Below are 27,493 nucleotides of genomic sequence, written 5' to 3'. Positions count from 1 at the left end.
CGGCCGGCTTCCACGTCGCGCGGGGGGAAAATGGAGCAGGAGGGCGGCAAGTTCGGAGGTGCTCCCGCGGAGGTCGGGCCGACGCGACCGTGCATACGTCTCCCGCACCCACGGGGAGCGTGTTTTGACTGTGGGCGGTTTCTTTGTGCGGACGTGAGTGCCGTGACGCCGAGAAAAGCCGGGTGGCCGCGAGCGCGCCGGCCTGCGGGCCGCGCCTTGAGAGGGGCGCCTGCCGCTGACCTTTTGACTTTCCCCCGCCGCTGTCCCTTTGTCTTGCGCTTGGGTTCCTAGTCCAGACAAGGTAGAACCAAGTCCATTGTAAAGTACCGTAAGGAACGCATTACATTGTTATTCCTGAAAGTTACCCATCCCACCGGGAATTTAATATCATGTTGACTGCACAGTGTCCGGTAGTTGCTATTTTTACTTCTGAAATTGAGTGATCTTTTCAGTAGAATTCTGGTCTGTCGGTCTATTGTGTTTTGAGATCAGCTTCCACTAAGTACCTGGTCAGTTAGAACATATGTTTATTTCATTCATTCATTTGGCAACTGTTAGTGCTGTATCCAGATGGAGAAGATGTGAAGACCAAGAGAAAGACCCTTAAGAATTAGGGTAGTATGGAACAGAATAGATGTGCCTTTAAATGAGTCGATTATATAAGGGATGTATATTAAGTAAGGTATTTGGCTCATTTGACTGGAACTTCCAAGGATAGTGTTAGGAAGAATATCCGGGTTTGACTTAAATATACCATCTTTATTCTTAAATCCCACCCCCACCCCTGTCAATTTTCATATAATTGGTAATGGTTCCTTAGTTCTCTTATTGAGGCTGTTAAACTTGGAAGATTTACTGCTGTGTCTGACGAAAGCAAGTAATCAAAATGGTACTTAGAGGCCTATCTTGCATCATTTCTCCATCACCAAGCATGGAAGTCATACTCATTGGGTTGATTGAAAGACTTTTATAGACAAAAATTTAAAATAAAGCCTTAAATTCTCCACGAAGTTTCAGAAGTGTCACATATCACTCTCAGTTGGCTAGATCATAAATTAATAGAGGATGCTACCTGTTAAAGACCACCAGAGGGTTTGGAATCACTTTTTCACTTCTAGGCCATTAACTATCCCTGATATTTTTTTTCTATATAGTTAATAAAATAGAGGATTGTGGCTTGTGTGTGTGGTCATATAAAAAGTTGAGTAGCCATACTTAAAAGTCAGAGATGCTACAAACTCTCCAAATGAAACACTTACAGTGTCTTGTAGATAAAGGGGATTTACTTGGTACTCTGTCATCAAAGTTGAGAACTTTGTCCACTTCTAGTATTTTAGGTAACAGCTTTCTCTAGTCATGTATGAATACACCCAGACACAACAGTGATGTTTCATTAGGAATCTAGCATGATTGCATTTATCTCCCTTTAAAAAAATTATGGCGGTGGGTGTGCCTGCATGATGTTTTTGTGGGGTAGGATCACACATGCCGCTGTGTGCATGTGAAAGCCCAAGAGCAACTCTGTGGTCTTCATTCTCTTCTTCCACCTTTCTGTGGGGTCTGGACATGGAACTCGGGTTCCCAGGCTTCCAGGAACCTTTACCCAGTGAGCCATATTTATCTTTTTGTGACTATTATTTCACAAGGGTTTCGATGATTTAAGTTGAAAAATCAACAGCCAATGTAAATGTATTTTACAAATATTTCTAGTAGTTCAGCGCTGCTTAATATTTTTAGAGGTGCTTACTAGAAAGGTTAAGTCTTAACTTGTACTTAACCAACTCACAAAGCATATGGGTTTAAAAATCCAAGTTTTGGTGCATTTCCACTATTTGAAAACTATTTCTTTTCAGTATGAAAGTAGTTCAGATGAACTTATTTACTGGTAAGATAGGAATGAAAAAAAAAATAAGAACATGACTTTGTTACTATGAGATATAGATCTTGAGGCAGCAAACTTTTATTGCTTTAATCTAGTTAAATATATTGGGTTCTTGAAGGGACTCCAGAATTAAGAAATTATTTGAGTGATTCAGACACTGCCTAGGTTCAGTTAGGTTGTTTTCTAAATTCTGTTGTTTAAACAGATTTTTTTTTTTTTTTGGTATTTAATTCACATAAAAGAGTTAGTTGCCCTTATAGAGTATACTTTTTAGTGGTTTATTTGTTAATTATGCATTCATCACTACTATACTATTCTGGGTCATCGTTTTGCACAAAGAGCCCCCACCCCTTTTAAAAATAACCTGTCTGGTGTTTGAAAGGAACAGACTATGTTACCTTAATGAGTTTTATCAGCATGACAGACTAGGAAACTATATGCTTCCTGCTCCTTGCAATCCTGAGAGAAGTTAGCTGGAAAGGGATTAGTGTAAGAGTAAACTGAGGCACAAATGGTGGTGCATGCTGTAATCCCAGGATTTGGGAGTCTAAGGCAAGATGAGTTTGAGACTGTTCTGGGTCCCAAGCTAAAAAATAAATTGTATCAAAATGAATACAGTTAGGATCATAATCATTTTCTCCATGACCAGTATTATGGAAATAGGCTGGAGAAGATGCTAGATGGCAGTGAAAGAGTAATTTGTTGTTAATAACTAGCTGTAAACCATCCTAGTGATATCGAGGGGTTGCTGAATAGGAGACAGCTTCTTGTTGCTTTGCTTTGCCTGTCACTTGACAAATTTGAGTCATCTCCATACTTGAGATACTTTACCTCAGGTGTAGAAGTATGTCTGACTTAGGAGTCAGTTCTCTAGAAGACTGGTCAAGTCAGTGGTATGGATTTCTGACTGATGTAGGACAAGGAAGTCATAACCTGGAGCTTACACATGAATCACTTGCTCTTTGAATTGTGATGCTTGTTGTCTCAGTCCTGATCACGGCCTAACCATCCAGGAGCTATGCATTCCTACCGTAATGCAGCTCTGGTTTAGGATTCAGAGTTCACTAACAGGTGACAGGAGTACTGACATGAGTCATCCTGTCATTCAGAGCAGTAGGTGTGCCTAAGATAGTGCAGGAACCTCTGTTTCCTTGTAGTTTGTCATTAGAAGTGTGGCATCTGCTCTGCAAGCTCTTCGTTGAAGTTGTTGAGTGACTAGAAAACTTCAGGCAAGAGAAGTAAGAATCAGAGAAAATTATTAATTTGTCTCTAGTATCAGACTTATGCAACAGTTTTTGATAAAAGCTAGATTTTTTTTTTTTTTGAGTGGCAAATTCTATTTGCTTCACAGCACCATGCCTTCTGATGAAATACTCTTCCAAGACTATGGAAGATGGGAAAATGGAGAATTCATTATCCCAAGAAGCTTATGGGTTTAAGGCATGGTTACATAGTGAATTATGTTCCTTTAAAGGACAGGAAAAGCCTCACCCTACCAAAGCCTGCTGCAAATCTCTGAACACTTTCTGTGTGTGTGTGTTGGGGGTGGGGGGGCTTTGAGAAAATTTGTGCCATTTTTTGTATGATGTAAGTTATATCACAAATAGAACAAATAACCTACATCTTCAGAGATTTCAGATTTGGTTAAAATTTGCCAAGTTTTTTAAAAAGTTTAGGAACCAAAACATAGGAGATGGCTAGCATGTCTTTAGGGTCATCTCTGAGTCCCACTCCATATTCCACATGTAACTAATTTTGTGACATAGCTAGTTCAGGTTATGCAGCATGTCTAAGCCAGCCTTACTAGCCTTTAAATGAGAAGACAATACCATACTCTTATAGTGTCCCGCAGTTTACTTGGGCAGTGCATGAGACTGCTGTGGTTCTTGGTGGTAGATAAACCTTCAGGAAGCTTTAGAGTTTTCAGGAAAAAATATTTTCTTTCTGCTTTAAATGACTTAAAAATGTCAAGTGAATTTTTAATCATTTTGATGCACAGTACATACTCAGATTCTTCAGGATATGCCAGTTGTTTCTGTCTGCATCTCTGGTGGATTTGTTAAAGTATGAAAATCTCAACTAATCTGAGTTACCTGGGATTATTTGTGTTAACATTTGGACTGGTAATCCTCTATGACTTAAATTTTGGAAACAATCCAAAAACAATTATGTCTGGTATAATGCCACCACTCCACCCCACAACCTACCCCCCCCCCCAAAAGCCATTTCTCACAACACAGTAGTATTCCCTATGATTTCTTAGGTTTATTTTGGCAAATATCTGCAAAGTAGGAATGTAGGAGCTGAGAATAATTCTAATCATGTAACACAATCAAAGAAAATGGGACACTGTCTCATCTTTTATGTTTAATCTTATTGAGGCCTTTGACTTGAAGAATGCAAATTTATCAGAGATCTGGTAACTACAGTAGTTCTTTGGAGTTATTAGTGTTCTTTGCAGTTTCTGGGGATATAATAAATGGTATATGGCATTTCTTGTTCCTTCTTGGGGATAGCAACTATGAAGACACTGATGTTATATAAGACAGATTCACTGAGAGCCCATTCTATGCCACTTTAGGTAGTAGGTGGTTTGGAAGCCTGACACATACTGAAGTAAAGTCAAATCTCTATTCTATAGTCTCAGTCTAACTTCACAGGGAATAAGGACAAGCATGCAAGCAAGCAGAAGCAAATATGTTGGCCATTTCATTAGGAAATTTCTTTTGTCTATGAGATATTTGGAAATGTCCCAATCTTAACATGGCTTAGCCTACCTTTAAAAAATATTGCTTGCTTTGTAAAGAGCAGAAAGCAAAGTATCTTTCCTAAATTTGGTTATAGTTGTACAGAAGAATCAAAATCACAAAAGACAAACCTCACTGAAGTTGTTTCAACAGAGTATTGAAATAAGTTTATGGAAAGTATGAATAGCAGATGATAGAGAAGACATTGCATATACTACAGTCCTCCAACTTGTATTGAGGCTATGAGGTAAAGCTTGATCTGTGCTCAGAGCACTTTGAAGAAATAAGTATTTCTCCAGTACCGAGCAGCTTTCTGATGTGCGGAGGACCCAGCCTGCCAGCCATTATGTTGCTAAGGACAGCTCCATACACCTGCCTTGCTTGGGAGGGAGCTTTAAAGCAGTGAAGTCTTCACATTTCCTGAAGGCTGTTAGTGAGGTAGGAACTCCCTATTCCTGAACTCTTGAGAGGATGGGTCTCTGGCTCAGAAGTTGTTTGAGTCAACTGAAGGCTATAGAGATAGGGAAAAAGCTATTGCTACAAAGATTAGAGAAAGGGCCACTTTGCAGTCAAAACAAAACTCAAAGCAGTAAGGTTTTGTTATACTGAGAATTTATTTACATTTCATTTAATTCTGACAGAGAGGTACAGCAGCTTTAGCATTTCAAAGACTTAAAAAGTGACACAGTTGACCTTCTCACTGTGCCAGCTACCCACTAGGAAACTGTTCCTGTGGATCCTTCCAAAGATAGTTGATTCAAGTACAAGTGAATGTAGATCTCTCTTATTCGAAACTTTGGTCTGGATATATTTCAGAATTAGGACTTCTTCTGGAAGATGAATTTCAGAAAGATGATAAATGCATCTACCATTTTGTGCAAATCCTGATAGGAGGTATATCTAACCTTTTGACAGTGACAAGACCTTGTTAAGTATAAGGGCTCACATTTGAGAACTGGATAGTTCCTCCAAAAAACAACACCTTCAGCAGCAGCAGCAGCAGCACCACCACCTCAGAGTTTTAAAAAGGCTTACTGTTTGGTGTTAAGCCACCTTATTGACCTCAGCTAAGTGTAAACTCATAGGCCACAGGTTGAACATACCTGCATGTAATCAAACATTAATAAGCATAGGTACTACGATAATTGGCACGAGTAAAGATACAGAGTCTCTTGCCAGTTCTTGTCAGATTTTGCTACCATAGAGGGCACACTTAAGAAACATTTCACCTTTATTTTCATGGATTTTGGTCTTTCCCAAAGGGGACCATACTGAATACCCACTGTCCCTCTTCCCTTTGTACCTAAGTGTTGTAGAATTGCTGTTCTTTGCAGATTTTTTTCCCCTAATAGAGCTTTATTTCATATCACTGTGTAAGTAACATTTTAGGTAGCTTTGTGATATTCCATTGTTCTCTCTTTGGCCTCCTATAACAAAATGCCTTACATAGGGTAGATTAAACAACAGAAGTACGTTGCTCACAATGACCAGTTGGTTTCTTGGTTAGGGCCCTCTTTTTTTCTCCCTGTGTTCTCACATGAACAGAGAGTGCTTCAGTCTTTTCCTTTTCTAGGGACATTATTTCACCCTATGAGCGCATCTAACATGAGTACTTCCCAATGGTTGCATCTCCAAACACTGTCATTGTGGAGGTTATGACTTTGATACATGCATTTGGGGGCAGGCACAAACATCAAGTGCTTAATTTCATCATGGTGGTGTGCCATTTGCCCAGGTGTGTTGGCACATGCTTTAATTCCAATGCTCTGAGTTTGAAGTCAGCCTAGACTACACAGTGAATTCTAGGGCTACATCTTGAGACCCTGTCTATAAAAAAAGAAGGAGAGCTTATAAAGGTACTTGCTCTTTTTGATATGTAGTTAGGTTGCTTTTGACCAAGTAGATTATCTTGTGCACACACCACTTGATATTATGCAAAAAGAGGATATCTTATAGGATAAACTTGTAGAAGTAAAACTGACGGCTCAGAGTGTTTATGCACATGCAGTTTTGATACTTGTAACTAAAGTCCAATTTTCATTGGTCCTGCATTGGGTAAGAATTAACTGCTTTTTTTTCTTCATTGCCCTTAGGGGTGAGATTAAGAGTCATGGAAGGGCTATTTTTATTTTCTTTCTTAGATTTGCAAAATTTATTTATTTCTTTTCCATATGGAAAAAGCTATAGAGACATATATAAGAGTTAAAATCAGTTGTGAGCATGAATGCCCATTGTGAGTGCTGGGAACCAGAAGGGTCTCTGGGAGAGCAGTAAGTGTTCTTAGCTAACTGCTAAGCTATCTCCAGCTCTAGGTTTTTTCTATTTTTTTGTTTAAAATTTTTCTGCTGTTTTCCTTTTTCTTTCTTTTTAAACTTTTTTTAAAAATGTTTTATTAATTCTTTGTGAATTTCACAGTCCCACTCATCCTGTCCCTTCATATCTACCCTGTAACCTCCTCCCAAAAGAAAGCAAAAAATAAAAATAAAACAGCAACAAAACAAAACAAAACCTTTTTGCTGTGGAAGCTGCCATATAACACTGTGTGTCACACAGTGTGCCCCATCTGTCCACACATCTTCATTTGCATATGTCCATTGCAGTGAGTCTTTGGTCTGGTTTGAGGCCCCTGGCTTCTAGTACTCTATTAATACTGGATCCTAGCTGGGACTCCTCTTAGATATCCTGTTGTTGTCCTGGGTCATGGAGATCCTGCAGCTTTGGATCTGCAGGACTGGCCCCTTACTCACTTCAGCAGTTCAGAGATGGGGTAGATATTAGAATGGGTCAACTCAGAGCCCTGGATCTGGTCCTACATGGAAACTGAATTGGTCAGCCCTTCAGCTCTTGAGTCACTATGGCTAGCTGCCCTGCTTTGCCCAGGCTCTCCCTCTCTCATGACCTGGGGGGCTCATCTTACCTGACTGTATTTCTTTGTTTGTTGACCATCCCACCAGTCCCTGGCCCTAAGACTTGCTGGGCACATGGTAGCAAACACTTTTAATTTCAGCATTTGGGAAGCAAAGGCAGACATGTCTCTGTGAGTTGAAGGCCAACCTGGTCTACAAAGTCAGGACAGCCAATACAGCCAGGGCTTGTTACGTAGAGAAACTACATCTTGACACCCACTCACCACCCCAAAGACCCTGAAGTAATTTACTACTGATGTTGAGTAAGCTAGAAAAAAAATGAGAACTCAGGGAAAATGGGATTCTAGAGTATTCCAATGATGTAAATAGTTAATACTGATGCAGGCTTACCATGTTTCCAAGTACTATTCTAGTGTTTTTACATTGCTTAAGCATCCCATGATGACCTGAGGCATGCTAACCGATTTTGCAGATGAGGAAACATTTATAGATTACTGGGAAGTTGTTAGTGATGTTGATGAACAGTTTATTTAAACAAGAAGCTAAATTCAAGTTGATTAAATGGTGGAGTTTTGTTGCTGTTTTGCTTTTTGGTGTGTGGATGTAGACAACCTTTAAAAAATGAAAGTGTGGAGTCCAAAAAGTAAGTGAAAATGGGAATGTTTAGGGAAGAACATATTTGGTTGTCATAGGATTGGTGCTTTCCATACGATAGGCAAATCAGTTTGTGCTTTTCCAAGGAATCTTGGTGTTTGGAAGGTGAATATTTCTCACTCTGATCTCTGTGGCATTTTTTTTTTTTTTCAGAGAAGTAGGGCATTCAGGCAAGCAGAAGAGAATGGAAGTGTAGGGAGTTTACTGGTTCATTTAAAGTTTGAAATTTTGAATTTAAATCTATCAGTCTGGTTTGTGACCTCCTCTAACCCCCAATGTCACATTATTTAACTGATTATAAAGAAATACAAGTAAGGCATTATGATTTATTCAGGGTCAAGCTTTTGCCATGTTTAACACAGTTCTTATGGGAATCAAAATCAGTAGAAGAAATGGCTCAGTGGTTAATAACACTTGCTGCTCTTGCAGAGGACCCAGATTATATTACCAGGACTCAAGTGGCTCACACCTGTCTTTAACTTCAATTCTAGAAGACCCGACTTGAAGTATGCACATGGTACACCTACATGTAGACAAAACATTGATACAGATAATAAGTAAATCTAATTAATATTAATTTATTAATTAATAGTTTGTGACTGGATTTGTACTATATGACTCCGGCTGGCCTGGCTCTTGCCTGTGCCTCCTTCCTGGGCACTATGTTTAAAGGCTAGCACCACCACACTCAGCTAAATAAATCTTTTAAATAAAACAGTAGGAAGTGTAGACAGATGGGTAGATACATAAGACTTCCAAGAATTTCATAGTGTAAGGGTTGGCAGGTTTGTAGCCTTTGGCATAAGTAGGTAGGAGAAGAAAAACCAGTGTTTTTCAACCTTCCTAATGCTGTGACCCTTTAATACAATTCCTCATGTTGTGGTGACCTCAAATCATAACATTATTTTCATTGTTACTTTATAACCAATTTTGCTACTGTTGTTAATTGTAAAGTAAATATCTGTGTTTTCAGATGGTCTTGGGTGACCCCTATGGAAGAGTAGTTTAATCTTCTAAAGGGGTTTTATGTACTCTTGAGGCAGAATTTCATCTTCAAACAGTTGGAAGCCTGCCCACATTATCAAGAATAATTTCTTGTGCTTAAAGTCTTCTGACAATAGATATTATTAAGCTCCTAGATTTGTGTTCAGTTGAATATCTTGGTATAACAACATAGCAAGGATAACCCCAAATTGATTATCACACCAGCTGAGTACAAGAGAAGAAACAAGGAAATAGGCTTTTTTTAAAAGGTGTGCTGACAGTAGTATCAAAATCATGAACTCTGACATGGATGAGGAGGTTAAGTCAACATGTGCATAGCAGAAGTCATAGCGTAGAGATGCTGAAATTGTCTGTTAGTACTTGGGATGGGGGCAATTTCACTAATGCAGTGGTTCTCAACATGTGGGTCTCCACCCCTTTGGGGGTTGCATATCAAATATTTACTTACAACTCCTAACAGTAGCAAAATTATAGTTATAAAGTAGCAGTGAAATAATTTTATGGTTGGGGGTCACCACAACATGAAAAACTGTTAAAGGGCTTAATTAAATTAAAGAACAGCATTAGGAAGGTTGAGAGTCGTTGCACTAGGATACCAGTTACTGGCATTAATAATGCCTAGGATGATCCTGGATGTTGGGTACTGAGATGGGAAAGAGAGATATAAATTTGTGGAATCAGGAAGATACTAAATTAAAGAGAGTGGGGCTTGGAGTATAACTAAGTTAGAAGTTTGCCTAGCAAGTACAAAGCCCTGAATTGTGGTATGTGTGTGTATACATAGAAGGGTTAGCCTGGATATGTGCAGTCAGCAAGCCATGATGGGAATAAAGATGTATTATATTGTTGGTGTAAATATTATTTGGAGGTTTCTACCCAACCTTAGACCATTAGTTCACAAATAAAAGACACAAAATCTTTATATTTATAATAAGCCTTAAAGCTTAGAGCTGGACTGATATCATCAACCCTCTGCTATTTTATATATTTCCTGTCAATAACTCCAAGATAATATTTGCCATGTTCCACCTAAGCACTCCTACTCTTAACAGGCTGTCCCTAATGGCCATGCACTCACGATCTGCCTACCCCATGGTGGCTTTTCCTTCATCCTTCTCTCTCTTTGTGGTCTCTGCCTGAGACCCCAAGCTCAGTGTTTTACTTAGGGTTCCATTACCATGAAGAGACCATGACCAAGGCAACTTTTTTGTTTGTTTGTTTGTTTGTTTGTTTGTTTTGGAGACAGGGTTTCTCTGTGTAGGCCTGGCTGTCCTGGAACTCACTCTAGACCAGGCTGGCCTCAAAATCAGAAATTCACCTGCCTCTGCCTCCCGAGTGCTAGGATTAAAGGCATGCCACACCCAGCCTGCAACTTTTTTTTAATTGGTTATTTTATTTATTTACATTTCAAATGTTGTCTCCCTTCCCCATCCCCTCTCCATGAATCCCTCACCTCCTCCATCCTCCCCTTCGCCTCTAAGAGGGTGCTCCTCAACCCATCCATCCACTCCTACCTCACCCCTCTAGCATCCCTCTTACCTGGCCCCTTCCACTGAGGCCAGACAAGGCAGTCCTCTGTAACATATATAGCAGGGCCTGTGGACCAGCCCATGTATGCTCATTGATTGATAGCTTAGTTTCTGGGATCTCTGAGGGGTTCAGTTAATTGATATTGTTGTTCTTCCTATGGGTTTGCAATCCCCTTCTACTCCTATAGTCCTTTCCCTAACTCTTCTATAGGAGTCCCCGAGCTCAGTCCAGTAAGTATATGCATCTGCCTCAGGTGGTGCTGGTAGAACCTCTCAGGACAGCCATGCCAGGCTTATGTCTCTAAGCACAACTTGGCATCAGCAGTAGTGTCGAGGTTTGGTGCCTATGCATGGGATGGATCCCAAGTTGGGGCAGTCTCTGGATGGCCTTTCCTTCAGTCTCTGCTTCATTTTTGTCCTTGCATTTCCTTTGACAGGAACAATTCTGGGTCAAACATTTTGAGATGGGGGGGTGGCCCCATCCCTCAACTGGGGGCCAAGGCAACTCTTAACGTTTAATTGGGGCTGGCTTACAATTTTAGAGGTTCAGTCCATTATCAGCAGCAGGAAGCATGGCATTATTCAGGCAGACATGGTGCTAGAGAAGGAGTTGGGTGTTCTGCATTGATTCGAAGGCAACCAGAGACTGGCATCTGCAGGCAACTAGGAGGAAGCTCTCTTCTGTACTGGGTGGAGCCTGAGCATAGGAGGAGACCTCCAAAGCCCACCCTCACAGTGACATACTTCCTCCAACAAGTGCTGCTTCCTGTGGGCCAAGCGTATTCAAATCACCACAACTAGAAATTTTGCTCCTTCCCTTCTCTCCTGGCCAGCCCAGGCTATAGGCATCTTTATTAACCATTCAGGGAGAACTTGGAGGGCAAGGTTTACACAACAAAAGCTGGTGTACATAAAGATCTCATCTTGGTGCATCCAGATCTTGGGATACAGAGTTTAGCATTTGAATATATAGTAGCACCAGACCAACCCACTATATACATGTTTCATGAGCAATTTGCTTAACATTATAGAGCATAAAGGAAGGCAGAGAAATACCATAGATGTAGTATGTAAGTGCGCTTGTTACAAATTAGGAATTTTGGACAAGGGATAAAGAAACGGGTAAAATAAAGGATTTATAAGAGCACCATTACAGTGTGAATTCAAGAAGTAAACTAGAACTGGTGAAGCAGGCATGTGAGACGTGATGGATTAGTTCTTATGATGGGAGACAGTGGTATTAGTTCTAGTGCTATGGTATTCTCTAGCAGTGGATTTGTTATTGCTGTTGTTTATTTTTTGTTTTCAGAGGGGAGATAGGGTCTCACTATATAACCCTGTTGTTTGTCCTAACCTTGTTAGAGACTGAGATGTTTTAGAGCTAGGCCCTGGCTTCAAGAAAAACTGCTTTGCTTTATGTTTTCTTTACTCTTGGAATCTGACCTAACACAAGTGTTCTGTTTTCGTTGACTTTCTCAGCAATCTTTGATTAAACCTTTGGAAAATGGAAGTTGTTTCTTGGTTACCTTACTTTGTGGCCTCTTCTCTCCGAAATAATATGGTGTATGTGTCTGGTTTAAGAGCACTTTGTTGCATTGCTTGCTTTCCTTCCAGTTTTGGTCCCTTATTAACTGAACCTCTTAATTGACTCCCAACTTCTTTTTTTCTGTTGTTTTTTGTTTGTTTGTTTGTTTGTTTGTTTGTTTTTCGAGACAGGGTTTCTCTGTGTAGGCCTGGCTATCCTGGAACTCACTCTGTAGACCAGACTGGCCTCGAACTCAGAAATCCGCCTGCCTCTGCCTCCCAAGTGCTGGGATTAAAGGCATGTGCCACCACACCCAGCTGACTCCCAACTTCTTTAGAATATTTATATATATAAACAAGTTGAAAGAATCTTACAGGGAACACCAGTTAACATTTCATCTCCCTCCTAAGTGACTTTAAAATTTTTAATTTTCTTTGTGAAGTGGTCTTACTGCAAAGCTTAAATAAAAGAGAGAGAGAGAGAGAGAGCACATTCTTTTCCTTAAGTGCTTACCAAATTCACTAGTGAAATCACCGGGGCCTTGTACTTTCTGCTAAAAAGGTACTAACTGCCGGTACACTTTCTTTAATAGACATAGCTCTATTAAGGTGACTGGTTCTTTTTCTTTCCTGTATATGCTTCTCTTTAGGCTATATTTGTGAAAAGAACTTTGATGGGTTCTTTACAGAATTGACTCATTTTATCCTAAGTTACTAGGTCAGAGATTCACAATAATTCATAGCATTCCTTTGTCATTCTTTTACAAAAGGGTGTGGGGGATCAGTTCTTACTAGTAATCCAGGCTGCCTTGCAACCCACACCTTAGCCCACTCTGGCCTCAAACTCATTATTCTCCTACCTTAGCATCCTGAATACTGGGTCATCCTGAGTAAATGCGCCACCACTGCCCGGCTCCCAGCATTCTTTTTAAATCTTGAGACAGACTCTTCCTAAGTGAACCATCTGGCTTTGAACTCACCGTGTAGCTCTTGCAGGCCTTGAAGTTGTGGTTCTCCTGCCTCAGCCTCCTTAGTGGCTGTAATTATAGGCCTACAACTCAAGCCCAGCTGTTGCTTCTTCCTCCCAAACTACTCCTTTCTATTTATTCCTTGCCCTAGAAAGGTATCTATTTTACTTTATATTTTCAGATAAGCTTTTGGGTTTTGTTGGTTTCATGTATTTCCCTGGTTTTCTTGTGGTACTTGCTTTAGGTGGTATTATTAATTTTTATGTATAGTATTCCATGTTTGGTCAATGGGAATTTCTAAAGGTAGCTTCTGTGTTGACTTGGTGCAGAGATATGACTGTTTACTGAGTGCTTCCTTGCTTGCTGGCAGAGTGTTTCACTTGTATTTACCTTGTCCTAACCTGAACTCTAACCTAACTCTCTTTCTTTAGGAAGTTGTTTTCAGGCTTACTTTCATTTTTTTTAATTTTGTAATTATGTACAGAAAACTTAGTGTACATTTAACCCAATTTAGTGGCTAGTTCTTTATCCTTTGCCTTTTCCAGCTTGGGAATGCAAGCCACAGACTTAGGACCCAGGACATTGCCTCCCCAGTGGTGACAGATCTCATCATAGCCATCATTATAATTGGTCCTAATAACTTCCACCAGCTTAGCCAGAGCACCCTTGTCTTCCGAGTTAACCTGTGTAAGGCAACAGTGGTGCATGTCTTCCTGTGGACCAGGCACCACAGCCTGGCCTTTCCTTGATGATGCTGTAGGACACCCCCATCTTTCGATACAGGACAGGCAGGAAAACCACCAGCTCAATGGGGTCTACATCATGGGCCATCACCACCAGCTGAGCCTTCCTTCTTGTTCTCCTCGAAGATGGTGACTGTATTGACTCCTGCTTGGAGGACAGGTGGTCTCTTAGTTGGGGCGTCGCCTTTGCCAGCAGCTTTCTTCTCAGTATGGGTCAGTAGCCTTTGCTTCTTCTCTTGCTTTGTCTCTGGCCTGTACTTGTGGGCAAGCTTAAGTAGCCGAGTAGCTGTTGCCTGTCCAGGGCCTGGGTGAACTGGTTAATGGCAGGGGGTGCTTTGAGCCGCTTATAGAGGATGGCTCTTTGCCACTGCAGCCTGATGTAGTGGGGCCATTTGATGAAACGTGTTAGATCTCTTTTGGGTTGGATGTCCTGCCCAATGCCAAAGTTCTTGGGCCTTTTCTCAAATAAAAGATAGACCAACTTTTTGGCCTCCTGTTTCTTGACGACAGCGGGGGACCAGGGCCACCTTCTTCCCCTTGGCCTTCTTTCCTTTGGGCATCTTGCTCTGCTGGTGGAGAGAGCCAGACTTATTTTTACATGATTGTCTTTTTTTTCTTTTCTTTTCTTTAAACTTTGAACTGGTTTGCTTATTGGAATTTGGGCAGTTTATGAAAGAGTGACTGAGACCATTCCTCATTTCAAAAACAGTATTTTCCTGCTTGGTTTTAGGTAAGTTAGTGATTTGTAGTTGAGTGGTTATCATGTTAGATGAAGAGACAGTTGAATGCCTTTTTAGAAAGTTTAATAATTCACTTTGTAATATTCTGGGTTAGCTTGTTTGGTGTTTTGGCATCTCTATAATTTGCCACTTTTAAAAGCAATTGAATTTTTAATTTAAAAAAGCACAAGTACACAAAACATTTCACAAGTAGTTGTTTATATATTCTTTCTAACAGTTTTTTGTGCCAATACTCTTGTTTCTTGCCACCTTAATTTTATAGAAGGGGAAATTAAGGCAGGATGAGATCAGTAACAAGACTATAATTTGATGCATCATGAGGTGTAACTGGACATTTGGCTACTTTATTGGGTTCTTTCTCCTGCTTCCCTACACCACCCTCCCCCTTCTAACCCCCCAACACTAGGTCGAGAAGAAAGGTTAGAGGGGAAAGGAGGTGTCAGTATCATTAGACTACTTCCTGCTGATTAGGGGTGTCCTTGGGGGAAAGTCCAGTCTTTGTCATCAGGATATCTGCAATCAGCAATCTAGCAGGCAGGGGCAGGGACAGCAGGATGAGCAGCAGCCTCTGGGGCTGCTCTCAGGACTCTGGCATTTTTATGCCCTCTTAAGAGTCCCCAGAATTCCAAAATCACACACCTGCTAGAGCATGAGACAAATCATAGTTAGCTGCTGTGGACAAGCTGAAGCAGCCCTATCATATCCTACTTCTGGGATTAAAATAAAAACATATTCATATAACATTTCTGTGTTTTTAAAGAAACCCAAATTCTCACTACAGTGCGGCCTGAGACTCTGCATCATGTTCTTCCTTCTCCTCCTGGTATTACTCCTCTTACCATAGTGCCCTGTTTTGCTATTACAAGAGCCATTTAAATTTTGAGGTCCTTAATTGGAAGTATCTAGAGCCTCTTGTATATTCCTTTGAAATGGTGTTCTTTGCTGCAGTTCTCTGGCCAAGAAATAGATATTTTCATGATTAATGCCATTTCTTTGAAAACTGAGGGTTTAAAAAGTATATTAAATCTAGTTAGAGCATAAATTTTAAAGTATTCTGCATAGTATAGGTTAAATAAGACTAAAACACTAATGACAGTGTCTGTGGCTGGTATTTTGTATATAGTTACTGCCAGAATTGGAGAATTTTTATTTTAATAGAGAAAAATGTTTTATATGGTATTACATTTTGGGTCAGAATTTAAAATTCTGATTTTGTTGATATGGTGCTCTTAAATCTTCTTTCCTGGCTTATTCCTGCCCTATCCCTGCCCTCCTAAAGTTGCTAGGACCATATGGTCACTCACTTAGGACTCAAATTTCCTGTTTCATCTTATTTAAAGAAATTCTTATCAATATTCTGAACTCCTTAAATTCCAGATTTGCAAAAACTCCTGAAACTGTAAGCTTGCCCCAATTTAATGCTTTCCTTTCTAAGAGTTGCCTTGGTCATGTCCCTTCACAGAAATAAAATCCTAAGATGTTGGTACCAGGGACTGGGTATTGCTGTGATAGGACTGACATGTTTTTGCTTGGAGGAATGTGAATTTGGGGATTTTGGATTTGGAAAGCAGTGTAATGCTTTAAGTGGGGCTTAATGGGCCATCCTTGTAGGAATATGGAACACAGAGTGATTTTAACTGGGGGGAGGAAGGGGGGCTTGGTTCAAGAGGTTTCAGAAAAGAAGAATTTTAGTATGTTGCATAGAGATCATTCTTGTGATATTTTGGTGAAGAAGTGGCTTCTTTTGCCCTTGTCTGAAGAGTGTCTGAGGCTGTCATGAAGAGATTTAGATTAATTGTATTGACAAAGAAAATCTCAGAACAGCCTAGCATACACTCTCTTCTGTGATTCACTCTTATAAAAAAGGTTTTGATCAAGCACAGCAAGTTTAGAAAGGAAAAATACAAACTGTATGGCTCAAGTATTAGGGGCACTAGGAAGTAAAATGGAGCTAAATCCTGTGTTCAAGGACACTAAATGGAATTAAGGGAGTGATAACCTTGGGGTAGGATCCCATCTAGCTAAGATTATTGTTTACACATTTACAGTGTTATTATGACTTGATTATTATTTTCATTTGGACGTAATGAGATATGATTGTGCATCACATTGACAAGGGAGGGATTAGGGTAGCTAGTCTCTTATCCACTTGACTGTGTTTGGAATGAACTACATATAATGCAGCATTTATAAAGATCTTGTGAAAGGGAGTTAAAGAAAAGTTTAGGTTCAAGAATTGTAGTAAAATACCTTTAATCCCAGCACGTAGAAGACAGAGACATAGAGAACTCTGAGTTCTCTACCTTGAAGTAATCAAGTTCTAAGACCAAGCTTAGGCAGTGAAAGAAACAATTGAAAACAGAAAACTGGTGAAGATGGAATAGAACAGGGGAGGGGGCATGATCCAGCCCCATAAAGCAACAGAACTTGGCACTTTCAGCCATGTGGCTCTCTGGCTTTAGAGACAAGAATAGAAGGTACTACTGGGAAAATTGATGCTGATTAGCTAGAGCTAAGAAATTAGCAGTGATTAGGAAATGACCAGCATTACTGAGGTGATATCTTCTGGGAAGTGTTTTCTGAAAGCACAAAGATGCTGTGTTCCAGAGATACCCAAGGTTGTACCTTGTGCTGGCAGCTGGACTTGGTAATGTGTGAGAGTCATTTGGATGGTACTGGTTTTGAAATCATGCTATACCTTCACAGCAATAAAACCCCGAGTAAGACATCAAGGAGTGCTTGACTATTTCTAGAGGTAAATCAATTCAGATGAACCATAGTCACAGATGGTGAGGAATAGACAGATTATTGTTGATGACCACGTCAACTGAACTGAAAGATTTCAGTTTGGGAGGGTTTAGTCTTACATGTGGCTATCACTCACCTTGATAGCAGGGTTTATAAGTTAAAGGGGAAAGTTTTAGTTAGGTGAGTGAAAGGAGTTGGAGACATGACAGTGAGTCGTGTCATGCATAAATGCATGTGGGAATGTAAGTAATAGGTCCTGTCAGTTTTAAACCTAGGGTATTTGATTTGAGCTTGCAGTAGTCTAGAATCCTTGATTGATGAATATTTCTGGGTTGCTTAAATTGTCTCTTTAGCCAAGCTGAACTTAGGGAATGAGAATTAAATAGTTGTTAAAAAACACAATGTATCTGAATAAATATTTGACTCTAACTATGGGTCACTTGTATGATCACAGAGGCAATTTTGATTGGACATATTTTGGGTTTTGTTTTGAGACAGATTCCAGCTGTTTATCTCAGTCTGTGTAATATAAGCTGGCCTTGAATTTAGAATTCTCCTTCTTCAGCCTCCCAAATTCTGGGATTATGGGTATATGCCATCATGGATCAGATTATAGTTGGTCATCTTGGAAAAATCTTGTATGAAAATATGGTACATGGAGCTTAAAAAGTTTAGGGTAGGGCTGATGAGATGGCTCAGTGGGTAAGAGCACCCGACTGCTCTTCTGAAGGTCTGAAGTTCAAATCCCAGCAACCACATGGTGGCTCACAACCATCCGTAATGAGATCTGACTCCCTCTTCTGGAGTGTCTGAAGACAGCTACAGTGTACTTATATATAATAAATAAATAAATCTTTAAAAAAAAAGTTTAGGGTAACAGATTTGTTTTTTCCATAATATTTAAAAGCTATACAAATTTTGTGAGTTACTTTTGAGTTTACAGTTTTAGTACTATTTATAACTCACTGTTAGTCCCAAAGAGCTACTCCTGCTTAAAATTATTGCCATCTGCTGTTGTTTCCAAGTGGTTATTACTTTTTCATCATGTATTAACCAAATCAGGACAATGTGGCGTTGGTAGACAGATAGACTAACCCATATAGGTTAGTAGAGCACATTAGAAACTCAGGCTCTGCTCTACACAAGGCCAGTTGGTTTGGTTTTGTTTGAGATGAGGTCTTGTTATGCTGTACAGGTTAACTTCTAGCTTACTGCCTCAGCTCCCCAAGTAGCTGGAATTACAGGTGAGGCAGTGAAACAGGCCTCTAGTTGATTTTTGACAGAACTATGTACAAGTTACTTGAGTCAGGATGGCCTGTTCAGCAGATAGTGCTGGCATAGTAGTTTGGATATTGGTAGGCTACAATTTGAGCTGTTACTAAACCTCCTACTCTCTATATTTTTTCCATAATAGATTTCAGATCTATCTATATATATACATCTTAACCTATAAAATATCTCTTCCCTCTTTGTTCTCACAGTTTGACCCCTAGTCCCCAGCAAGAGCTAGTCTGCTTTTCTGTAGGTTTATAATTTTTTTTCTGTTTAAGACTAGATTTAAAAAAAAAGGCTTTACATCTATCTAAAATGTTGCATGTATCACATTTGTTTTTATTGTGAGCAGGATTTTCATGGTATGAATGCACCAAAGTTGCCTCAGGGATGTAACTATTTTCAAAACATTTTACTTCCTTTAGATTTTACTTGTTCAAAATAAAACCCTTTAATACAACAAAACCAAACCAAACCAAACAATAAACCTCAGCTAAGACTTCAAGTAAACAAATTTCTCAGGGAAATAAGCTAAAGGAAGGCCCAGAGTTTCCCAGATACTTAAACTGGCTTTTATCTAGGAAGGCATTCAAAAGGGATTTTGTTTGTTTGTTTGTTTTTAAGATTTATTTTGTATGGATGGATTCTGTACTTAACATCTGTGCACCACCTTCATGCATTTGCCAAGGAATCCAGCAAGGGCATTGGATGTCCTGGAACTGAAGTTGAGATGATTGTGAGCCTCTATGTGGGTTCTGGGAGTTGAACCCAGGTCCTCTGGAAAAGCAGCCAGTGTTCTTAACTGCTGAGTCATCTCTTCAGCCTCAAGCAACATTTGAGAAACTGGAATATATGAGTGTTGTATCTTTCTCCGGTGATGAGTTCTTGACAAGTTTCCCCTTATTTGTAACTATTTTAATTGTAAAATACACACTAAATGTATCAGTAACATACATACAATATTGTCTGCCTATTACCAACCACTAAACAGTTCCAAAATATTTTCTGACCTCAAAAAGATATCCTGCGTCAGTGAAGTAGTCATTCTGTCTCTCCTACCCTAGCCCCAACTGCTGCAGAGCTAGTTTTTCTCTCTGTAGGTCTGCCTATCTAGATTATTTTTTATACTGGAACCTTACAATATGTATTACTTAAAGTAATGTTCTCAGAATTTATCTGTTCTGTATCATGTGCCATATTTCATTTCCGAATGATACTCCATTGTATGTATGTACCATAGTTGATTTATTTATCATGAACTTGAGTTACTGATAGTATTTGGATATTGAGTAGTGCTGCTGTGAGCATGCATTTTTATTTGGGTATCATTTTTTTTCTAGTTCTTTAGAGTGTAGATCTAACACTATAAAGTGTTTTAACTTATTGAGGTTCTCACCTGTCATAAAATGTTTTATTATCTGTTCCTGCTAGTCACATACAAGGATTGTTTTTTCACATCTTAGCCAATGCTTATTATCTATCTTTTATATTATAGCCACCCTAATGGAATATGAAGTTGTGTCCTCTATGCAGTGTTTATTATAAAATTATAATAATTATATCATTTCTCCCTTTCTTCCCTCCAACTGCTCCCTTGTACATCTCTCTTAATTTATAGCCTTAAAAAAATCTCCCTCCCTTCCTTCCTCCTTCCTTCCTTCTCTCCTTCCCTCTCTCCCTCTCTCTGTGCATTTTGAAATATATAAATACAACCTGCTGAGTTTCTGTACTGTCACTTAGTAAAGTTGAAGGTGTGCTTATTTATGCCATCAACCAGCAGTTAAATCCCAGACTTCCTAGAAAATGGGGCAAATGCTTTAGGAAAGTTGTGAGCAGATGTGGTCATTAGTCCAGTGGAATACCATTCCACAGGTAGATGATAAACTAGTTATACATACACACTAGTCATGGTAAGTGTGGATTCTGTTTGTGGTCACCATTTCGCTGCCCTTCCAGCCACACACTGAAGTTCCTATTTTTTAAACTGAAAAATTTCTATTTTTAAATTCTTGTTCATTTATTGTATATATCCACCACAATCATATTGATTCCTTACAGTAGTGACCAAATCTTTTCTTTATTTCCATTGACCTGATCAAGTTTTCCAGGCTCTGAAGTGCAGGAAAAGTCCATTCTAGACTTTTTTGAAATGTTTGCACACAGTAAAATCAGCTGTTCATCTTTTAGCAGACAGCAGTTGCAGGCTTTGCTCTGTATTCCTTTCTTCCTACAGTCCACTCCCTTTACTCCCGTCCCCTTCCTTTACCCTTCTGGACAATGAATCTAAGAAGGAAAAATACCTAATTATGTTTTTCAGACTAAATTCTTAGTTGAGATTTCTGTAACATTGCATTTGTATTTTTTCTGCCTTCTTAGGCTTGTATATCATAACCTAATCTCTATGTTCCTTGGAGTCAGTCATCCATTTACCCTTCATGGGAAAAATACAAATGGAAACATATTTATTTCCTTATTACCCCTCTAGGTTTTGGACTACTGCATCTGAAATCATTATATTTTAGAACTAAAACCAGTCATATCAGTGATTCATAATCTGAAAACATTAGTTTGTACATGAGAAAAATATACCTTCTAATTGGGAGTAAACCCCACATTATTGTACTATTTTAAGTGATTTGTAACTTTTAACAGTTTCAGATGCCAGAAGTAATTGATTTGAGAGTACTCTCAAGAGATTGTTTTCATTCCTTTTACTTTTTTTTTTTTTAACTTAGGAGTTTTATGTTTTATATATCTCCCAAGGACCTGGACTTTTTTCATTCCTTTTACTTTTTTTTTTTTTTAACTTAGGAGTTTTATGTTTTATATATCTCCCAAGGACCTGGACTTTTTAGGTTTGCCTCAGCCCTGTAGGTGAGCTGGATGAGAGCCCAGCAGGGCCACAATGTTTTCTTCCCCAATCCCAGTTCTTCTTTTTTTTGTTTTTTTCTTCATAGAAACTCAGGCTGTTGGTCTAGCCACCCGTTCTGTTTTCTGTCTGTTCTCCTTCAGGCCTTCATAATGTTCTGCAATGTTTGTTTATATTCAGGTTATATAGTTTAAAACAAAACACTTGTGTGTTTGTTTCCATCTTTGCTTTCATATAATATCTGACTTTGATTTAAATTTGTGACTATCCTGTCATTCATTTTTCTTGACAGCTTCTTGATTCTCTGCTTTTAGAGATTATAATACACTGTTCCCAGTAAAGTTTTCCTTTAAAGTTACTATTAAACTTACTATTATCCACTAGATGGCTTATGTGCACTTTGGTGGCTCAAATTGATGTTTGACAACCATTGTTTATCATATCAAAAGTAAAGACAGTGCATTATATACTATGAAGATTTTATATTTTACTTTTGACATCTGATTTGGAGTAGATGTGGTGTATTTCTGTAGTCCTAGCACTTAGGAGGTGAAATTAGAACTGTGAGTTTGAGGCTAGTCTGAAGTATATACGTATAAAGTGTTAGAACAAGGTAAGTTTGTCTTTTTTAGGTGGTGAGACAGGATCTTGATATTGTAGCTCAGACTGGTCTATAATTCTTTATGTTGACCATGTTGGCCTTGAACTTGTGGTCTTCCCGCCTCTACCTCTATAGTTCAGGACTTGGGCCAAGCATCCCTTGGCTTTGTCTGTCTTTATAAAAGTCTCCTGATTTATTTTTGAGTCCTTTTGATAAAATATGTAAAATAGGAAATATAGTTATTACCTAGTTTTCTTAAGGAAACACATAAAATAATAGTAACAGATTTTTAAAAAATGATTATTTGGGAATTTCATATTATACATCCTGATAGCGCTCACCTCCCAGTCCTCCCATGTCCCCCTTATGACCTCCTACCCACCCACTCCCCCCCAAAAAAGAAAAAAAAAAACAAGTCTATTGTGTGTAGTTCATATACTCAACTGGAGCATGGTCAAACCCTTAGTGGCCAGCCAGTCCCCAGTGGAGGATGGGGAGTCTTTCTCTGCCTACATCTATCCCAGAACAACTGTGGAGAGCTGTGTCTCTGTGAGGCTCAGGGAGAAGCAGGGCCAGGTCTCCTGTACTGAATCTCCATGGATTCAGGCAGCAGCCCAGATCACATACAGACACCATGGAATTTGTGGTAACATGGGCCACAGAGATCAATAACAGGCCCTGGCCATATCAGGACCACTGACCCACTTATATTAGCATGGCCCCCTGAGGCAATAGCTTGAGGGTATCACCAAGGTGTCAATCAGCCAGCAGCACAGACTGCATAGACCAACATGGCCTCTGGTTGCATAGTGGTCCTTCAAGGAGTCCAGTCCAGAAAGTGAACTGTTCTTCCTCTCAGGCCTCCATTGCCCAGAGCCAAGATGATTCCATGGTGTCTGGTTCAGGGGCTGAGTCTTCCTCTGCATAAGCTCCAAGCTATTGTACACTCACTTTCCCACCAATCCTACTGGGCAATGATAGCATGGCAACCTCAGCCCTCTCCCCTCACCTGTCATCACTATCACCCCTCCAGTTCTGCCTCCATAATGCCTCCCCTCTCCATTTTCTCTTTCCTGCCTCTCCATCACATACTTGCTCACCATAGTAGTCCTTGTCACCTTCCTGCCATGAGGCAGTGGGCAGGCCAGGGTCATAAGAAACAGTTTTAAATGTTACAAAAGAAGCAGTTGATTTCTCTGCTTGTATATAATCATTTTTCTAGCTTGGCAGTCTTTGGTTCTTTTTGCTGTTAAGTTACAATACAGTCTAAACAATTTTAGGAGTTCTATCTATTCGTACAAAAGTAACCATTTCTGGCTAAACCACTGATTTGCTTAAGATGTCATCATTGATAAAACTTGGCTTTCCTGGAGGCCTGCCAACACCAGGGACCTCAGACAGACTCCTAGCATAACTGTCATCTAAGAGGCTTCACCATGCAACTGGTGGAAACACATGTGGGCAGAGCCACAGCCAAGCATTCGGATGTGCATGGGGAATCCAGGGAATCTTATGGAAGAGGAGGAGAAAGGATTGAAGGAGCCAGAAAAGTCGAAGGACACCACACCAGGCCCATTTCCCATAGGCCCATGGCCTGACAAAGAACATGCATAGGACGGACCTAGGCCCTCAGTATATATGTGGCAGTTTGTGCAGCTTAGTCTTCATATGGGATTCCTAACAGCAGGAGCAGGGGCTATCTCTGACTACATTGCCTACCTTTGGCTCCTTTTCCCCCAACTAGGTTGCCTTATCTAGCCACAGTAGACGATACCCTAGTTCTACTGTGACTTGATATATCAAGGTGGGTTGATATCCATGGGAGCTTCCCCTTTTCTGTGGAGAGAGGAAAGACTGGAGGATAAAGGAGATGGGAGAGGGAGAGAGGGAGAGGGGAGGGGAGGGGAGGGGAGGGAAAGATGCAATTGGAATGTAAAACAAGATGTCATCCTCCCATAACTATAAGTGTTTGACTGTGAGTCTCTGCATCTGTTTCCATAGTTGCTGGTTGAAGTCTTTGAGATGACTTACATCCCTCATGCCACCTTATAAATTATCTTATATGTTGACCATATTCTGATATAGTTTATATTTTTTATGAATTACCAAGTGTTGTCAATATTGTCATATTTATACCACGTTGCTTTGTATGAAAGTTTCCAGACTTTTTTTTTCCTTTGTTTTTGTTTTTCAAAACAGAGTTTCTCTGTGTAACAGCTCTGGCTATCTTTATAGAGCTATCTTTATAACTTTATAGAGCAGGCTGGTCTTGAACTCATAGAAATCCCGAGTTCTGCCTTCTGAGCACTGGGATTAAATGCTTGTACTACCATGCCTGGCCCTGACTTTGATAATTGTTGATAGCCAAGGTAATTGTAAAGAGATTCATATTTCATCTTTTGGAATCCTGGGACTAAAGGTGTGTGCCTCCATGCCGGGCCTTCAACTTAAAATATTTGATTGACTGATTGGAAGATGTTTGCCCAAGAGCTATCTGAGGTATGACTGACAAAGGAAAATTTAGTATTGATTGGAATTTCAGTTAGCTACATATATTCTTAAAATTAAGACCATATTAGTAACTAATAATGTCACCAATGGTCAGGGTCTTGTGTTTCCAGGGTTTTGGCCTTTTTTTTTTTTTTTTTTCCCAAGTAATTGAAAGAAAGCTCACAGACAAAATTTGGAGCTGTGACGAAAGGATGGACCATCTAGTGATTGCCATATCCAGGGTTCCATCCCATAATCAGCTTCCAAACACTGACACCATTGCATACACTAGCAAGATTTTGCTGAAAGGACCCAGATATAGCTGTCTCTTGTGAGACTATGCCCGGGCCTAGCNAGTCAGCTATTGGATAGATCACAGGGCCCCCAATGGAGGAGCTAGAGAAAGTACCCAAGGAGCTAAAGGGATCTGCAACCCTATAGGTGCAACAACATTATGAACTAACCAGTATCCCAGAGCTCTTGACTCTAGCTGCATATGTATCAAAAGATGGCCTAGTTTTCCATCACTGGAAAGAGAGGCCCGTTGGACACGCAAACTTTATATGCCCCAGGACAGGGGAATGCCAGGGCCAAAAAGTGGGAGTGGGTGGGTAGGGGAGTGGGTGGGTGGGTATGGGGGACTTTTAGGATAGCATTGGAAATGTAAACGAGGAAAATACCTAATAAAAAATTAAAAAAAAAAGAAAGATCACACATAACTGCAAAAATACTACAGAACTTTATTTAAAACAAAGCAATAGAAAATGCCAGAATACACAGCAAGGGAACTGGCAGGCCAACTAAGAAAAGATACTCAGTGATCCAGACTAATTTTCAGGGTTCCCCTTACAGGGTTCAAACGGAGGAGGACCTTAGTTACCTGGGGTGGAGTAAGGTTTGTTCTCTTTTGATGTATAGATTGACTGGCATAATCATTTTTTTCCACTGCTCTTGTCTCCTCCCATAGTGTAACTGATTTTACTCATATGCACACCCAATTATGTAGAAAGCAAATGGTGACTACTAAGGAATTCTTCCTCAAAGTTCACTAGAGGACACAGTTTTCCCTTATTGCATGCTCACCCAAAAGTAGTTCAGGCCAGAAAATTCCAGGTTACTAAGCTGTTCTCTATTTTTGCCTGCCTTAGTTATATAAGTAACTAATAAATGAACTTTTGAGATGGCTAACTGGGTAAGTTTATTTGCCTTTAGGCTGATGGCCTGAGTTCAGCCCTTAGGACCACAGTAGAGAGAATGAACTCTTACAAGCTGTCTCTGGTCTAAATCGTGTACTGCTGACACCCATACACATAAGAAGCAAATAATGTAAAATGTAAATGTAATATATACACCAATTTTTCAAGTTAACTATTCAAAGGATGTCACTAACCTTTATACTTAATCCTTGAAAGAGTTAAATTATGAAATGTCTCTACAAGTATAATTTTATAACTAACCATTACTATTATGAAAAATATTTGCAAGCACTAATAACTTAGTTGCTTCATTTATATTGAATGCCTACATGTTTCTATATTTTATTTTTAAGTTGTGTGTGTGTGTGTAGGGGGTGTCTTTTCATGTGTAACTATAGGTACCATTGGAGTCCAGGAGTGACCAGTAGATCCCTTGGAGCTGGAGGTATAGACAGCTGTAGTACTTTTACCAGGTGTGGGTACTGGGAACAAGGTGTGGGTACTGGGAACAAGCCTGGTCTTCTGAAAGAGCAGTGCACACTCTTTTAACTACTATCGCTCTCTCTAGTCCCACATGCTTATATTTGACTTTTCTTGGTTGGCAAGACAAGGCTAAATTAGGGGCCAGAGTGGTGAGATGGAGAATTAAGAGTATCTACTGTTCTTTCAGAGGACCAGAGATTGGTTCCCAGAACCCATGTCAGGTGGCTTACACAACCTGGATCTCTGATACCTTCATCTGGCTTCTGCAAGCACCTGTACTCTGGTATTCATTACACACACACACACACACACACACACACACACAAGCACACATACACACACACTTTAAAATAAATATTTAAAAAATAGATATGTAGATAAAGTTTGAATCTCTAGAACAAGTTGGGTGTGGAGGTGTGAAGAGTCAAGGATAACATGTCATGTTTCTGGCTTGCTTGACTATAGAGGTAGTGATAGCAGTTTCTCAGCTGGATGAACATGGAAGAAGCAGATTTAGTGGGACTTGAAGGAAATGGTTATTTTTTGCATGCAATTTGAGGTAGTTTGAGACATCTAAGTAAGTTATCTGGTATGCCCTTGAAAGTATGTGTCTGCCATAGAAAAAACGCTCAATAATAAATACTTGAGACTCCTGAGTTTTAGGTGGTGGTAACTGAAGTTCTATGGGTAGATGAAGTTCCCCTGGGAATATATAACAAGAGATGAGGACCAAGACAGCCCTCATTTATATTGAATGCGTACATGTTTATGTATGTTATTTTTAAGTTGTGTGTGTGTGTAGCCCTGAAGGAAATTCTGTTTGGAGGCCAGTGAAGAACAAGGACTACAAAGGAAACTGACTGGACAGGAACAGAAACGAATGAGAACAATCAGTGGTATACAGTATTCTTAGGAACCCAAGCAAAAGTATGTTAGGTAGGAGACTGACTGGCCTTTTTTCTTTTTTGGTCAGGTCTGGAAACAAAATTGGGAAATATAGTCTGTAAAGGTAGTGTAAAGCTATCAGATCCTCTTAAATATATTTAAAAAGAGGGTGAAGTAAGGTGTTTGTGAGATTTCAGGAATTTTATGAAAAAACTCAGGAAAGATTAAAAAGTATACCCCACTACTAGGCCACTGAATATTAAGGTTCTTTTTTTTTTTTTTTTTTTTTT

The 27,493-nt window shown here is 39.7% G+C and overlaps 1 protein-coding gene across 4 annotated transcripts in view; it reads left to right on the top strand.

Moving 5' to 3' along the window:
• The window catches only part of Mapk8 (mitogen-activated protein kinase 8), a 74,284-nt gene that overhangs the window by 335 nt on the left and 46,456 nt on the right, over positions 1-27,493 (top strand). The window lies entirely within an intron of this gene.

The sequence above is a fragment of the Mus caroli genome, chromosome 14 (genome assembly GCF_900094665.2).
Source record: "Mus caroli chromosome 14, CAROLI_EIJ_v1.1, whole genome shotgun sequence".
Lineage (NCBI taxonomy): Eukaryota > Metazoa > Chordata > Mammalia > Rodentia > Muridae > Mus > Mus caroli.
Note: the sequence above shows the minus strand (reverse complement) of the source record. Positions and strands in the feature narration are given on the sequence as shown.